We start from the raw sequence: 15,050 nt of genomic DNA on the forward strand, positions 1-15,050 counted from the left end.
ACCGTGACCACTCCGACTTCTAATGCGCTCATCGGCGTAATTATGGCCAGGTATTGACATTTGGGCGCTGCTTTCATGACCTGTTGATTGACACTTGACGGCGGGGTGCTGGGAAAAGAGCGGTCCTAATAGGTTCGGACGTGGTTAAGAGAATCTTTGTGCTTTAATGTTTAATATAGGAAATAATATAGGAAATAATATAGGTTGTTATGAGGATTTGATTTGTGTCCCACCTTTCCTACTCATTCGCTTTTGTTTGATTCCCACGGATGAAGCAATACATATTTATTTCAACTATTTTATGACTTAAAAAAATTGTATAAAGGATGACTTTAGTATGACAGTTGACCAATATGAATATATATACTATAAATTGTATGACTTCGGGTGATCCTCAAGGGCCTCACATATGAACTGTATTTTTTAAATTATTATTTATGTGAATAACCAATAAAGACACAATATTATTTTTACTAAATTATGTAATAACAAACCAATCCGACAATCATGAAATGCGTCACAATTTGCTTTATACAAAAAAAAATACTCAAGATTCTATATTATATACTTAATCACATGTTATTATTAAAAAGGTAAATTATAACAAAACAATAATTATAGTACACACCTAATAGAAATGTAGACTCACATAAATAGTTTAAGTTCCTCAAAGCTATCGCCGAAAACAGCTTTGTGTAAAGAAAGTTAGGAGTCCTGGTCGCGATGGTCAAGAATAAGGGACGCGATCGCGACTCTTTTGGACATTATAATCTACAGCAGGCCTCGGCAACCTTTTTTGGCTGCGGGTAAGAATAATTAAAATGTGACTATTAAAAATACTATTTGGGTCAGTGAATATTTTTGGTCCTAGCAACTATATATGTGTTCTAGTCCTGGTATCGTAACACATTAAAAAAAATCATATTTGCAGAACTGAAATAGGTCACTTCAAATCATCAAACGGGTCACTTGGTGACCCGTTTGATGATTTGAAGTGAGCTTAAAATCTTGTCAATAAATAGACGCTATGGTAAAAACGCAATGCATTGCATTTTAACTCTACTAGGATACAAATACTTTTTTTAATTGCTCTTTGATAACCAAACTGCAGAAGTTCCAGACAATAACGCCAAAGTGACACGAGCTCCGCGCAACGAAATCGAGCATGCAAACAAAAAATCACTGCTTAAACGTAACTTTGTATTTATGCTTTAAACACGTTCGCCTACATTGTAAAAAGATGGAAAAAATATCTGGAAAATTTAGGAACGTGTTATTTAACAATGTTGAAAAATATTTTTTTGTCAATTTACGACTTTAAGTATTTTTATAAAAAGATTGAATCCGCATTTGTGTAAATGTATGTCGTAACAAAGAAACAATATAGCAGAGGGCACAAATTTGGTCGCTGTGGTACTCTAAAATGAGCAAAATACTATTAGGATTAAACTAAACAAAAAGCTAATCAACGTGTTAGAAAAACCCAATTTGCTTAACTTCTTAATAATAATATCATTAATGTCAAATAATTTTTAAAAGTTAATATAAAATACATCAATCTGGATTTTAAAATCGAGAAATTTTGTCACTGTCTTTGAAAGGCACAAGCGGTTAGTGGCCATGAAACGACGCGGACGAAAACCGTGTTGTTGTCCTCTAGCGTCTGTCTAAAACTTTAATAACAACAAACGGTTGGTTTAATAAACATAAAAAACACTTAGCTATTTACGTAGCAATTAAATAAAAACTCTTTTAATTTTTTATAACGCACTTTACTTTTAGGCAAAATGCTAATAAATTAACTTGAATTTTGAACAGAAAAAATATGTACTGTATCACCCCTTAGTGCTTATTATTTTTAGTCACAAATCATTAAAATATATATTTCATAGCGCATATCATAAAAAATATTATGATTTAAATTGGTTGATTATCTAAACAATTACTAAGTATAATTTCATAATTAATAAAAATCTAGTTTTTAATTAACAATATAATTTAAAACAAAATTGTATTATATAGTATTAGTATTAGTAAATAAAACTTAATTAATAAAATACACTTAAATGTTATTAACTTAATATTTTAATGCTCAGGTTCTGAACTAAATAAATATATAAATACCTCCATGTATCATTCCCTATAAATCTATGCTTTACACATACATATAAAGAAGATACAATTTTAACTTGAAAATTGGATGTTGCAAGACGAATGTTTGTACCACTGGCGGTGCGCACAATGCCAATATATTTTTCATGATTAAATTTTCTTGTTTAACATACAACACTGTGTTCCTAATTTCTGTATTAACTGTAAATCTTGTTTTAAGATACAACGGATGTTTACCAAGTTCTAGGAATTTTGTTCTACTAATTAATTGGCATGCGCAAAATCCTATTGATTAAGAATATATTTTTTTTCTATATAAATTGGGTTTTAAAATAAAATACTTTAAAAACAATAGATTAGGTATCGTTGGATTGACTGGTTTAGAAACAGTAAAAAGAGCTTTTAATATGATGATTACAGATGAACTAAACACTGAAATCTACAAATAAATAATAATGCATCTATGGAATAACTAGTAAATGATAATATATGTTATCAGAAAATTCCTCTAGTGTATATTATTCATCTTATATGGCTCTTAGTGATAACCGCTTATTTAAATATGTGAAACAAGCGTTTTTTTACAGTTTGGATGAACAGATAGGGTATAAAAGAGCTTGTTTCTTTTGAAAAACGTTGAAATATGTGGTATTAAATTTAAAGAAATGTAACCGTGATTCGTAGAATAATATATAATAATAATAATATGTTTCATATATTCAGGTATAATATTTCAAAGGGTATCTTATTACGCCTTATACATTACACCAAATCTGTCATTTAACCGCAAACGCTTCGGAGTCAATCGCCAAATTTTAATAATTGACATTCGATACTACATTAATACTCCTTTCGTGATTATATTTCGAGAGGGGAACGATGAAGTGTTATTGACTTGATTAAATTTTCATTACATGGATTGGATCGATACTCAATTGAGGTTCAACATATTTTTCTTAATTTTAGTTATAATGTATATTATTAGAATTAATTATGAAGGGTCAGAAACACAGATCGCATATTTTAAAGTTTAATTTGAAATGTGGCCTTGTGTTTATATACCATTTAAAAAAAAAGCTTGGTATGTAAAGATAATGGAATCAAACCAAAAGGATTTGTATTTGTTTATTTATTTTGTTTTATAGATGTACAACCTCTAGCACGAGTTATTACATGTAATACCTTTGTTTCATGTGTACACATCAAAGCGTAAAAAGCGGTGCGGTATCAAAGTAAACTCGTCATCATCGTTCTAGGATAAATAAAAGCCGGATAGAAAGGTAGGCGTGTTGCCCTGAAAGCATCAAACATTATTGAAGCTTTCGCTTATATTCCATCTATATACAACGCGCTCGTTCCTTTTTAAATAGGGCGCTTTACGGCATCGAAAAATTTGCCTTGCTTGCCTATTATTTCTGAAGGAATTTTAACGCAGGAAAAGGCCTCGATAGGCAAAGGAATATAAATGTTTACACCCTTCATCAAAACAAAGCTTTGATATTGATATTTCTATTAAAGTATTTTCTTATGATTTTAATTAAAAAATACTTTGTAAAAAAGCTTAAGATTATAATTTAATATTTATATTTACTCATATTATCAAGTTAAGATTTTGAATCTGTGAGTTTATATAATATAAGCTGCAGTGATATGTATAATATGAAGGTAGATCTATATATATATATATATATGTATTGTACTGAGTAGATCAAGCTTGTTCCTAATAAAGTACAATGTACGCTAAGCGAAATCCATTGCGAATTTCAATATTAGACAAAACTCCCTAGGTTTGTTATAGACAAAACGTGTTAATAGAAAGCTTGGGCTTATTTCCCAGGACACCGCAGGATGTGGAGGTTTGAAATAAGTGTTTAATTTCATTGTGAGCTGCGAGCTTGTAAGTGGTAATTACGACGGAGAAGTAATTAGATAAACGTACGTACACGTCTGAATGTACAACGGCTTTATGCGGACGCAAACGCAAAGCACTAATTTCGTTACCGAAATATACTCTATATATAAAATTTAACTTTGTGTAATCTCCGCGTTGGTGTCTAAATATATATTATTTATGTATGTGTGTGCAAAGGAAAAATCGACTATAAATACTGTATTGACTCCGGATGTTGCTCAGTGACCAGGAAAGGTGATAAAATGCGGCCCTGACCGTTGCCGTTAGCCCTTTTCAAGCCAACGAAGAGGAAAACCCGAAATACCTGGTGTTAGCTAAGTCATGTATATTATTTGTTTTTTTTTCTTAAAAGCTATATATATATAATATTACTATATGCAAGAATGTGCATCATTTCTTAGAAAATGTTTGCTTAACAGATCATGTTTTTTAGATTAAATTGTACCTTTATGATTTGCAATTTACCCTTGGATTATTTTTTTTTTTCAGTTTGGGTCTCCATTTTAAAACAAAAATGATAAGTCACTTTAGAGTTTATTTGATATAAACAAAGAATAAATGCCATAATTAATAAATAATAATTACAACATAAATACAGATATATCTTAATTAACTGAAGCTTATCAAAAATACCACTACTATATTTACACCCAGTTTTTTTTGCGTCATTAAAAAGTCTCGATTACCAAATCAGTCGGGCCAGAAATAAGGTTTTAAAGAAAATAACAACAAGGTTAACACAATATTTATTTATGTTTATTAAATTTTTAATAAAAATAAATAGTTACAACGAGGTAAATCTGTACCAAACTCAGTAAATCAATCATATATCAAGTAAGTATTAACCAACAGTCTGGGAATTTGTGACATCTATATTAATTATTATAAATTATCATATGAAATGTAATTTATTTATGTCAGTGCAACTGAAGCAAATTTTTTTATAATAGCGCATTTTTTATAAATAAAAATTCGAGTACCGCTGCCTGGGCTCGAAGCCTCAACCTCAAAGTTACTAGTCTGAGACGTTACGAACTACGCTATTCCGTCCTAATATAATACTAGTAAGTAAATAGTGTGACAGGATACTGTAAGTCAGTGAAATGTATAATATATATATATATATATATATATATATATATATATATATATATATATATATATATATATTTATATATATATACAATTTGGCGCAATTTTATTTTAATTATTCAATACAAAACTCATCCGTGAGATTAGGAAAATATTGGAACTAAATTAAAATTATATAATAATCACTCGTACAAGATAGAAATTGAAAATAAGTACCGATTTATACCACTAGTCTATTCTTTAAACATATTTTTTTAATTTATAAAACTATTAAAAAATAGCGATGTACTATTTATACTAACAACACTTTTAATTGCAAATTGTTTTCAATTTCAATTAATTTAATATAGCTTGATAATTGTAAAAATGCTTTTAACTTTTTGTTGCCCATATATCGTTTTAGAACATAAATTATATTACATTTAAGCTTAAGCTGTGGCAGCTAATTTTTGACAAAGGATAAAAAAGTCGCAGTGAGTTGCTAAGATAAGAGATGACTCATAAATGAAAATACCGATGAGTAATTATGTATCTCAAAACAAAAACAGTTTGATACGGGATTCGAATCGTAGCTCTAGAGCTGCGCCACGTGCCTTAATAAATAAATTAGGGGTTTTATTTTTTACCGTGCCGTGATGGCAGCAAAGACAACATTATTTGATAGACTTCACCGGGAAAACGACAACTGGCGGCGCTTCGTCTGTCGATCATATAATTTTTATTAACATGCTACTAATCGCTATATTATTCAATAAATAGCGTCCTAATCTGTGTATACTTGACACAAGCCAAATTTGTTATTTTTATAGCTTTGATTAAATTTAAAATTTAAATTAATAGGTTTATTTACAATATTTTATATTTATTTTTGACAAAAAAATAATAACATAGATATTTCTACAAATTCCTAATAAATATCCTAATAAAGTATTTATTTTATTATAATAATACATATTGGTAAAAATCAGTATGTGCGAGTTTCATAAACAATTTTATAATTGTATTTCAAGCAGAATAACAAATTAAGCTCAAAATGCATAGTTTTTTTTGAGAAAAAATATTCGGAATGGATTAAAAGTGTGCAAGGGGACCGCATTAATTGAAGGGCGAGGCATACGTCTGAACTAAGGCATACGTCTGAACTATGTTTGTGGAATTCAGGTCTAAAAGGCTTGCTGCTATTGCGGCCATAAAACCAACCATTAACAGAAAAAGCGCATTACAACAAAAAAAACTGTATAAACAGCTAGTTATATACGGTTGCTTGGTGTGGAGTAGCATCAGTAACTCACTATTTTCAAGCTATCAATTATTTAAAATAAAGCGAGCAATATTATATGTAACACACCTTTTTATATCAACCTTAAAAATCTATATAGTAGATTTATTATAATAGCAATTTAGGAATATTGCCATAAACACACATAAAAATACAATAAAAATACTGCACAAGACAACATATGAACCTACTAATCTTTAGAATTGCTTACTACGACAAAACCAAACTGAAATTTAAGTATAAGCAAAAAATGCATTAAAACAACTTACTTTAGAAAAATAATAATTTAATAGTTATATACTATGTAGTCTTAAGCCTAATATCTTAAATAATTTATTTTGCTATTATCTTTATTTATTTGTCTAATGTTATATATTACTATTAAACTTTTATTGGTTTTTAATCATGTTAACTAGAAAATGGTTATAAACCATGTATTTAAAAAAAATAGGGGAGAAAAAATATATTTTTTGCTGTCGAGCGACGACGAAATGCAGCACACTAGTGTTTTATAATTGTCACTTAACGCAAATTGTAAGAGCCTTTCATGAAACAGCCGTTGTTAAGCATAGTTATTTGGTAAAATATAATTGCTTGTTTATTTAAATATATTATTTATTAAAAATAATTATTTTTTAAACATGCAGTTTTACTAGATCATTATGTATTACATAATAGTGCAAATACTATGCATCCCACGGCCTTAGATTAAAATGTCAAGCGGCGGAAGCAGCCAAGATAATTGTAATAGCGATCAGTGACTCCTACTTGATGGCGATGAATATGGAAGTGGCAATCGAGGAGCTCGCTACGGGTTTAGCAGCCATTCTTAATTACGGCTGACCCCCGCAAGAGCAAGGGTGTTTATGGCGTCGTGTGAAACCGGACGTGCGCCTAGAGAATAAATTTGCCTTCCCTTCAAGAACGCTTGATGGCGTAATTTCTACGACGTTACCCTTGAAACCCTGTGTAATTGCGTGACGTGACTTTATGGTGCATTGAATGTAAGCGTTGCTCGTTGATATGTATAGGAGTGGGTTTATAAGATGTACGGGTTTGGTTAGATATGCTTCGATAAACTTGGCGTATATATTATATTTTAAATATAGGGTGAATCACGAATGGTGCTATAAAACCAACATAACGCATCCTCGTTATTTTTGTAGGAGAAAGTAAAACAAGCTTTTACGTATATCATATTTTTAGTGATTTTTTGATATACATATAAGCCCTACCCCATGCTTAATCGATGATTTTGCGAGAGCTTATAATGCGGAAATGATTTTTTAAAGTCTGCTTCGAAGTATCGCTGAAATAGCTTTTTGTTCTCAATAAAAAAAAAACCTGTGGTGCTTTTTGTTCGTATCACTGAAATAGTGATTTAAAGCTGAAGTATTAAAGTGGAGTTGGGAAGAATAAACTTGATTTTAATTGACTCGAATGTAATAAATGACTAAAGAATAATCAAGCAAGATCATTTCAGCAATAAAGGTGCAAAAAAATTCTTATCATCCATATGTTTTATTGTATATATATATTTACGAATAAATCCATAAAAACTTTGTCGTATAATATTTTTTAAATTTATCTACTTGTATTCTGTAACAACAACATATTTTATTTGCCACAAATAGCTGATTTATATGTAAAGTTCCGCGTTGATTCAAAGTATTTTTCATCAGGTTTTTGTATGTTATTTATATAGTATATATATTATAAAATTATTTAACTATTAATAAAATGTAATAAAGTTTAATATCAGTTAAATATTTTATGTATCTAACTTAGCAGTAAAAAATAATTAATAATATATACTGCAAAAAAAATATGAAATCTGCGCAATCGACTATGCGTGAAAACAATGATGTTGTATTTTACGTTATGTATTTATAATAACCACTACTATATATTAAATTTATTTAAATCTAATCCTGAATTTATTTTAATTTGTAACGAAGTACTTTAATGGCTACCGAGTTAACTAAAATGCTGTTAAACTCTTCCGTAATTTGACAAGATAACTCAGTCACCTTACATCCCTCCATCAGATTTGACACCCAGTTAAACCCGTGTGTCCAGAACAAAACCGTCTTCGAGAATGCTCCGCTTTGATAGCACAATTTCTCCCACGTTATTCCAGACGCCGCCCGCGTCGGGTAATGTACGATCACGTGACGGGACTCTTTTGTTGCCCCGTGGGAGTGGTTTTCGTTGGTCTCCCGGTGTGATTTATGCGTGGCTCGGTTAGTTGGCGTGCCCGAGTTTTGTGCTGAGATTTCGATGTTATTGTCCCAAGTTTTGGCCTTCTGTGTCGCCAGCGACTGACCGGTAATTTACCGACTGCCCCGACAGACGACGATGACTCAACTTTCGCTGTGTCATTATTAGCAGAGACCCAGCTCGCAAAAAGGCCAAAGAAACCTGGTGGCAATTACTACTCATCATGATAGCTCTTGGGTTGTTATTATGGGTGCGTAATGATACTTTTGCAGTAGCTGTAATATCGAAATTGAGTAGCAATTTAAAAATAAGGGTGTTCATGTGCAGAAAATATTGTAATATTGTATGTAAACGAACTAATATGTATTCTCTTAATGGCATTGATTAATATCGATTTACATCTTCGCTTCAAGATACTTTTATTCACAATTTTAATTGAATTTGTAATAGCAATTGAAATGTAACAAAATTAGTCGCCTGAGAGATCAATACTTTAGTTGTGGTTAATTGTAAATCGCAACGTACTTAGCGGAACACCATTTACCTTACTGGGTTCTTAAAACTTTCACGAGTCTTGGCATTATGGCATAACGGTTTGATTCATAAACTATACAAATAAAAAAACCCTGACTATCTGCTCCACCTAATACGCTCATACCTAAGCTATGTTGTTGCACTAAATAATGAACACTCGATACCGCGTAAAATTCCAGCTGTTGGCTCGGACCGTTTCTCAAACAATATCCCAAAAATAAAAACACGCGTTAATCTCTATATATGCTGATGATATAGCTATTTTTACAAGTTCTCTTGAACAAATCGCGAATAGATTACAAAGATCTTTTAAAATCGCAAAAAAATATTTTAAAAAGGGGAAAATTCAAATCAACCAAATTACAACAAAACCAATTATTTTTACAAAACATAGACACTCCGCCACCATCTCTTATAAATGAAAAGGGCATTAACATAAAATCGCAAAGAAGCGTTAGATTCCTGGGCTTATACCTGGACTCTAAGCTTAAATTCAATAAACATATTTTGTAACTTTGCTCTAAAGAGCTTGCCGCCATTGCGGCCCTTAGACCGATATTTAATAAAAAGAGCGCAATTACTATAAAAAAATAAAACAATTAAATATATTCATTTAACTTAGTGTAAAGTAATATTAAAAGTACAATACACATTTTTACACTAATTTGAAAAAAATACACATTAGCCTCCAAATACCAAAAATTTAAGAACACTAATTTACATACCAGAAAATATAAAAATATTTCTAGAAATTACATTAATCCACTAATTTCATGTAGCGTTGACTACGATACAAACAACCACAAATTTAAATACATACAAGCACAATATACCAAAGCACATATTGCTTTAGAGGATGCTTCCATATCTTTAGTGAAATGTACTCAAATTTTAATTTAATTAATTGTATATTTTTTCAATATTTTCTATTGCTTGAATTGTAAAGGATATTAGTTTTGCCCTCAAATAATAACCACTAACGTTTTATTTTATGTTATTATTATTTAATACGACAGTAGCTAATAAAAAATTGTGAACATGATAATGGTTATAAACCATTATCATGTTCACAGTATGATTGTAAAATTATTTATATTATTTAATAAATGTAATAAAGAAAGGCTTGGCAAAGCTCACAATCACTTTACACCAATCACAGTTATATGCTTCATTTATACTTCATAAGTATGCTTCGAAAAATAAGAAAGAAACGTAATTAATTTACAGCATGGTTTTTGCGTGTCGAGAATCAGTAGCAATAAAAATGATCGATATTGGTAATCAAGTAAATTGGTTTTGAGAAAGCTTAAATACTTATTGTTAAGATAAGGGCGTTCCGCACGCCCTTATCTCTCACTCATTCTCGTCCCTTTACAAGCGAGCGACCGAAAGGAAAAGTAGTTCACCGTACGTGTCTGATATTTACATTATACAGGTGCATCGCGTCACTAATTTATTAATAAAAAAATATTTTGCTTAATTCAACGACTAAATAGCCTACTCCTATTTTCATATGTAAAATTACTTTAATTGTACATTTATAACAGATTCAGAATATTGTAAGCGATCACCACTACAATACGTCACCAATGTTAATAAACATTTTTCTCCGTTATTTATAGAACGAGTCTTTAATAGCACGTCAACATCGAGGCAGTAATATCATCAATATAGACAATTCGAAAATATTACTTTAGAGTAGTAAGCTTTTCGAACTAGTTTAGTGATTATTACTCCAACTTCAATAACTTAAAACTTTAGTACTTGGAAGTAACATGTAAAAAAATATAGAACATGAAATTAAATATGGAAAGTTGTATTGGAATATTGGAAGAATCAATATATGCAAGCAAGTCATAAAAAAAAATAGTTTTGGTCTATAGTGGTAAAATGGAATAGTTGAAAGATTTAAAAATAAAGTGCTTTACTACATTGTCAACGATCAACGCCTTAACAGAACGTCAACATCGAGGCAGTAATCTCATCAATATGGAAAATTGGCAAAGCTCACTGAAGAGGACTAAGCTCTTCGAACTAGTTTAATGATCAACACTAAAACTTTAGGCACCAATGGGTATAGTATCAGAAAAGAACATAAATCATAAAATTAAATATAGAGTGAAATTTATTTAGAGTGTAATTATGTATAACAAAAAAATGTGTATTTTCAGTTTTGGTCCTCCTGTTTTCCATAATTATTTTTTATGGTATCTATTTTTGGTGCTTTTATTAATATCAAGACTTTTTATTGCTAGTTTTAGTATAGATTTTATGTTTATTAATAATTTGAATTGAGCATAATTTTTCTCAAGCATAATCACATTTTATTCTTTAAGGACTGATCTATTCAGTTAGACACGGCTTAGTGCCACACTGGCAACACACACTGTGTCGTAATGACGGTGAGAGAACACACTCGTTTGGTGACTACATTAGAAGCACAACGACCGGCGGTGCCTCGTCCGCCGGCCTCATAACAATCATTCGCAAAATAGCTATAAAAAATACTGCATTGCCCAAATTATATCTTAATTCTACCCTTACATGCATCAAGCATAGGTTAAACAGAAGTCAAAACATATGATATTCATTAAAAAAGTGTTTAACTTTAAAATTACCAACATAATGTCAATGAATTTATGCAGATTTATCTACGCAAGCCATTTGAAAAATATGCGGCAACTTACATAATTTTAATTCAAATAAAGACAGAGCTTTAATAAGCAAACACACGCTAGATCACCACTCTATAGATAGATTCTGTAAAGTCTCACAAAATAACTTTTACCATTAAACCATTCGAATTCTGCTGATTCGACCAGATTTTTTTAATTAAATCTCGCAGTACCACTCTCCAATTATTGCGATTTCATCTAGAAGCAGATTCGCTAGAAGAGCAATTGTTTTTTTTGCGTCCGAATTTTGTCGATTTTCTTGCGCAGGGAGATATACTACATACGTCTTCATGTGGGGCATAAATCATATCTCGGTTGTCATTCGCACGTTTTATCAATAGTCATAAATTTGATATTGCGCGTCGGCTGTACGTAGTGAAGAAGTACACAGAGAGAGGCATTGGGTTACTTGTGAGAATTATTTCACACGCGGGTTTCCACATACGCGAGAACTGGTTTTATAAAATCGACAATTATTATTATTCATGTGAAATCGGGGGCGATTGAGACGATACGTCTGCGTGCATGTGATCTATTTCGAAGATTGAGAAGCGGTGGTGGGAGAGTTAATGAGGCGGCTCTGGAATGATTACCGACACGGATGAAGGAAATTATAAAGGAGATGCGCCCGAGGATACACTGTATCATGTAAATGAGATGTGCGATTAAAGATTATAATTCAATACTTTGGTTGACACTTGTGAGAAGTGGGTTCTCTTAATAAAAAAAGTCATCAACTACAGATAACAGTAAAACGGCAAAAGGTTGAATGGGTCCAGCGTTTATATATGTACAGATAACTGTAACAAGGCATTTCAATACAAAAGTATATTTTAAATACCGGTACATTCAAAATGCAATACTGTGATTTGTTATATTAAAATAATGTAATATTTATTAATAATGTAATATAAATTTAGCGCTGGATCGTATAGAAGAACCTGTCCTGGTTTAGTAGCTTCTATTAAACCATTAATGGAGCAGACCTATTCTGGTTTAACCATAACATGGCTTAGTATATACACTTCATACAAGATGGCTGCAAATATTCTCTAACAACATTTCCATAAAAAAATATAATTATTCTTCTTTGTAGGCATAAACTTGGTACGAGTTAAGGACATAGGCTAACGATTAAATGAGCACAATTAGCAATTAAAATCTTAACTGCCGTCCTTGAAAACTTATCCCGTAAATCTGAACGTTAAAATATTTTCTCGCTATCCTACTAATTTCGAATATGGCGCAAAGCGAATTTTAATAAAATAATAACGTTTAATTTCACAAATTTGGTGGCGATGGTCGATATATAAATCTCACGACAAAATGGGTAGCGATAAATCGATCCAGTAACACCGGTTTCTGTTCACACAGTATCATAATTGGTATTGTTTATCAGTGTAACTATAATTGAATAATACGCAATTTATATTTGATGTCAACAATAAAAAGCAAACGGGCAATTTAAACCAATAAAGTTTTATTACAACAGAAAAGTCGTGTATATTATCATATGTATAGGTGTATTTGCATTAAACTTAAATAAAGAAAGGATAAGTATTGCTTTATCATTTCTCTTTAAGGATTGACGTTAATTTTTTAAATGAAAAAATAATGGTGTTCATAAAATTGTATAGCGCAATTATATCTAATTTTTAAAGCGAAAAAAAAATCAATTATATTTTTAACAACAGTAAATTATAATAAATACTGCCTGATGGAATTTGGTAATAAGCCAAAAATAATTAAAACTTTGATTAAGTTTAATAATTATTAATTTATTAAAATTATGGTAATTTTTATAAAAAATAAAATGTGCGTTAAAATACAAAATGTTGGTTATTTTTACGCCATTCATTATATAATATTTTAAAAGTAATCATAAAAGATTTTTATTAAAATATAAAGCTTATATACTTTACTGTTGTAAAATGTTAATAAATTGATATACATACATACAAACTTATTCTGTATATAATTTAACAACATTTTACTAATAAAAATATTGCATAATAACTATTTATAATACTAATCAAAACATAAGCACCCTTCCCAAATGTGAGTGTGCTTAGTTTAATTGTAATACTCTAAAAAATATCTAGTTAACTAGCTCCTTTTTTTCTAATGTACATATGAGCCGTTGATTTTCAAAGTGGGGCAAGACTATATTATGTTATTATTGTTTGCTTTTGAGAAATTACAGGGGAATGCAAATCTTTTCCGTTCCCCCGTAATTTCACAGTTGCATTATTCTCGTAGCACACATTTGTGTAAACCATTAGTCTGTAATGCCTGCACTACATGAGATCACACTGTCGTGGCGGCCGTGAATGACATTCGGACGGCGGCATATTTGCGCGCGATCGAAAAATGTGCCAAATAATCGCAATTTTCAAATTGTCATATTATTAAAATTACGCTACTGATAATTATAAAAGTTTGTGTGGGCACTCACCAATACAATATCAGTGAAAACTTTTCGGTCGTAAATATTAAATTCACGCAAAATCTTTGTCGGTTTTTGCAAAATGCCATAAGGCATAAAAATGATACTTCAGAATACAAACACCACATCTGTGACTATCCTAGAATTCGATGTCACCATCGATTCTAAATAACAATTCGTTATGGTGTGACATTAATATAAACCGATCTAGGAAAATACATAAGGATATTGGGAAAGATTTTTTTTACCAAAATCAAGTACTACTAAATATTTTTTAATTAATTAATTTTCTATGAAAAATAATATAATAACGATATCTGTTAGAAGAATATACTATCAAAAATATAATTAATCCCTTTTGGTGCCCTAAAATATTCAAAGGTGTCAGTAAGAGTCTGTTGAAGTCCCCGATAAGCATGTGGTATTATAACTTGACCACGTGACCACGATGCAGCGCTCGACATGCGTGCTGACCATAGGACGCCTAAGCGCATGCTGAAATTGAACCAAGTTACTAGTTCTATCTCAGTTTGCGAAAAACCATATCATTATCTCTCTCACTGTTGTCACTTAACACGCGAGAGAGCGAAAGGGTATCTCACCGCTCGCGCTCGAAAGAGCAGCTCTGATTTTGGTTCCATTGACTTCGGTCCGTTTGCCGACAATGTCAATGAATTACCCCGACTTTACCTCCTGTTTTTGGTAAGCTCAGACAACTTCCGAGAGATTTTAGAGCGGGCAGAACCGAACTCGACCGAAGTAACCCACTATATTCTCCGT

At 30.9% G+C, this 15,050-nt stretch overlaps 1 protein-coding gene across 3 annotated transcripts in view; it reads right to left on the bottom strand.

Annotated features, from left to right (window-relative positions):
* The window catches only part of LOC148235412 (nephrin-like), a 630,188-nt gene that overhangs the window by 186,057 nt on the left and 429,081 nt on the right, over positions 1 to 15,050 (bottom strand). The gene's annotated exons all lie outside the window — the stretch shown is intronic.

This window comes from Plectrocnemia conspersa, unplaced genomic scaffold (genome assembly GCF_051122295.1).
Source record: "Plectrocnemia conspersa isolate PC_06_02 unplaced genomic scaffold, ASM5112229v1 ptg000005l, whole genome shotgun sequence".
NCBI lineage: Eukaryota > Metazoa > Arthropoda > Insecta > Trichoptera > Polycentropodidae > Plectrocnemia > Plectrocnemia conspersa.